The 3,693-nt window shown below is 45.7% G+C and overlaps 1 non-coding gene across 1 annotated transcript; it reads right to left on the reverse strand.

Moving 5' to 3' along the window:
* Positions 1-308: 308 nt before the first annotated feature.
* TRNAP-AGG (transfer RNA proline (anticodon AGG)) lies at positions 309-380 on the reverse strand. The gene has a single exon. It is a non-coding gene; the product is annotated as a tRNA-Pro (tRNA).
* Between the last annotated feature and the right edge of the window lie 3,313 nt (positions 381-3,693).

Here is a 3,693-nt window from a genome sequence, read left to right on the forward strand (position 1 = left end):
GTACATGCACTAATTAAACTGAATGGCCTTTTCTTTTTCTTCTTTCCTTTTTCTTTTACCAAGAATCATGGGTTTCTTTCTTGTCATGCAAGAATCACAATTTGCACTACCCCGCGTCTCGCTTGGTTTCTGTGTGCGTCCGCAGTCGGCAGCTGCGCGCAAGAACGCCCCAGCTGCTACTCCGCACATTCACACTTGCCCAAGTCGTAATGCATCTCTGAATGCAAATATTAGCTCACACAAATTGATTTTCGTGGCATCTAAAAGGAATTCCTTTTTTCGGTAAAAAGAAGAAAAAAAGAAAAAATGGGGCATTCCGAGAATTGAACTCGGGACCTCTCGCACCCTAAGCGAGAATCATACCACTAGACCAAATGCCCTTGGATGCTTCATTTTCCAAACGTTCATATTTATTGTATTATAATACGTACATGTAGTGAGTACTGCCCACGGGATGATCTGAATCTTTTCTTTTTCTAGAAAACACGACGACCTGAATCTGAGATGGGAGTCAACTCTCTTGTGGATCTGGCCACCACGCGAGCTTCCATGACATGCACTCACAGTGAATGACAAACAGTTCAGAAATGTACGCCTTATAGTTTGGCATGGAGGGAGTATGCACTAGTACAAAAAGGCCCATTTGTCCCTATTCGGGAACCGGGATTAAAGGGTCGGTACTAAAGCCCTATATCTTTAGTCCCGGTTCTTATACCAACCGGGACAGATGGGGCTCCACATGGCCGCTGCGGCTTGCCCTGGCAAGGGGCTCCTGGTTGGTAGCACCAACCGGGACCAATAAGCTACCACGCGTCAGCAGTTTAAGGGCTACGGTTTTTTTTTCTGAAGGGGGGGGGGGGGGATTGGCGGTTTTGTAGGGTTAATTTTGGTGTTTCATATATTGTGTTAGCTAGTTAATAGAGAGAAGTGTCCTCTCTTATCTCCGTGCTTGGTCGACGCTACGTACTATACGTATAGAGAGGACTCGACACACTAGCTAGTAAGCAAATGAAGGAAACCATTAAGTACAGAAACTCGTCATGAACATATGCATACAGAGAGAAGTGATATCAACCTCTCCTTCTCCGAGAGATTGGACGAACAACAAGTTTTCGTATATCTATCCGACGCTACTACCGGCTACATATATACAATATAAGATCTCTTACAATCCCCTAATATCTATACTCAACTTCCACATGGTATTCTCCGGCTTTATTGATGACGTGATCAAGAAAGAATCCCACCAATCTATCTTGAATTGCTTTCATGCGATCTTGTGGTAGGAGTTCATCCCACATCTGCCACGTCTATTTTGAAGAAGGGGCTCAATACATATATATGAATGAAACTCAACACAAATTATGGTAATAAAATGAAATTGTGAATATTATTGCTTACGCACTTCATATTATCTTTTAGAGTAGCTCCGCTTATTCTTGGCCATCGCGTTGTAGATGAACTCGCAAACGTAGTATCCACAATAATTATTCCCGGGTTCCTGCTGAAGGAAATATGCCCTAGAGGCAATAATAAAGTTATTATTTATTTCCTTATATCATGATAAATGTTTATTATTCATGCTAAGAATTGTATTAACCGGAAACATAATACTTGTGTGAATACATAGACAAACAGAGTGTCACTAGTATGCCTCTACTTGAAGATGGTTATGTTTCCTAGCCATAGACATGAGTTGTCATTTGATTAACGGGATCACATCATTAGGAGAATGATGTGATTGACTTGACCCATTCCGTTAGCTTAGCACTCGATCGTTTAGTATGTTGCTATTGCTTTCTTCATGACTTATACATGTTCCTATGACTATGAGATTATGCAACTCCCGTTTACCGGAGGAACACTTTGTGTGCTACCAAATGTCACAACGTAACTAGGTGATTATAAAGGTGCTCTACAGGTGTCTCCAAAGGTACTTGTTGGGTTGGCGTATTTCGAGATTAGGATTTGTCACTCCGATTGTCGGAGAGGTATCTCTGGGCCCTCTCGGTAATGCACATCACTTAAGCCTTGCAAGCATTGCAACTAATGAGTTAGTTGTGAGATGATGTATTACGGAACGAGTAAAGAGACTTGTTGGTAACGAGATTGAACTAGGTATTGAGATACTGACGATCGAATCTCGGGCAAGTAACATACCGATGACAAAGGGAAAACCGTATGTTGTTATGCGGTCTGACCGATAAAGATCTTCGTAGAATATGTGGGAGCCAATATGAGCATCCAGGTTCCGCTATTGGTTATTGACCGGAGACGTGTCTCGGTCATGTCTACATAGTTCTCGAACCCGTAGGGTCCGCACGCTTAATGTTTCGATGACAGTTATATTATGAGTTTATATGTTTTGATGTACCGAAGGTTGTTCGGAGTCCCGGATGTGATCACGGACATGATGAGGAGTCTCGAAATGGTCGAGACATGAAGATTGATATATTGGAAGCCTATATTTGGATATCGGAAGTGTTCCGGGTGAAATCGGGATTTTACCGGAGTACCGGAGGGGTTGCCGGAACCCCCCGGGGGTTAATGGGCCATAGTGGGCCTTAGTGGAGATGAGGAGAGGCGGCCAGGGCAAGGGCCGCGCGCCCCTCCCCCCTAGTCCGAATAGGACAAGGAGAGGGGGGCGGCGTCCCCCCCCCTTTCCTTCCTCTCCTCCACCTCTTTCCCCCTTCTCCTATTCCAACAAGGAAGGGAGGGAGTCCTATTCCCGGTGGGAGTAGGAATCCTCCTGGCACGCCTCCTCCCTGGCCGGCCGCACCTTCCCCCCTTGCTCCTTTATATACGGGGGCAGGGGGCACCCCAAGGACACAACAATTGATCGTTTGATCTTTTAGCCGTGTGCGGTGCCCCCCTCCACCATAGTCTACCTCGATAATACTGTAGCGGTGCTTAGGCGAAGCCCTGCGTCGGTAGAACATCATCATCGTCACCACGCCATCATGCTGACGAAACTCTCCCTCAACACTTGGCTGGATCGGAGTTTGAGGGACGTCATCGGGCTGAACGTGTGTTGAACTCGGAGGTGCCGTGCGTTCGGTACTTGATCGATCGGATCGTAAAGACGTATGACTACATCAACCGCGTTGTGCTAACGCTTCCACTTTCGGTCTACGAGGGTACGTGGACAACATTCTCCCCTCTCGTTGCTATGCATCACCATGATCTTGCGTGTGCATAGGAATTTTTTTGAAATTACTACGTTCCCCAATAGTGGCATCCGAGCCTGGTTTTATGCGTTGATGTTATATGCACGAGTAGAACACAAGTGAGTTGTGGGCGATATAAGTCATACTGCTTACCAGCATGTCATACTTTGGTTCAGCGGTATTGTTGGATGAAGCGGCCCGGACCGACATTACGCGTACGCTTACGCAAGACTGGTTCTACCGACGTGCTTTACACACAGGTGGCTGGCAGGTGTCAGTTTCTCCAACTTTAGTTGAACCGAGTGTGGCTACGCCTGGTCCTTGCGAAGGTTAAAACCGCACCAACTTGACAAACTATCGTTGTGGTTTTGATGCGTAGGTAAGAATGGTTCTTGCTAAGCCCGTAGCAGCCACGTAAAATTTGCAACAACAAAGTAGAGGACGTCTAACTTGTTTTTGCAGGGCATGTTGTGATGTGATATGGTCAAGACATGATGCTAAATTTTATTGTACGAGATGATCATGT

This window comes from Aegilops tauschii, chromosome 7 (genome assembly GCF_002575655.3).
Source record: "Aegilops tauschii subsp. strangulata cultivar AL8/78 chromosome 7, Aet v6.0, whole genome shotgun sequence".
Taxonomy (NCBI): domain Eukaryota; kingdom Viridiplantae; phylum Streptophyta; class Magnoliopsida; order Poales; family Poaceae; genus Aegilops; species Aegilops tauschii.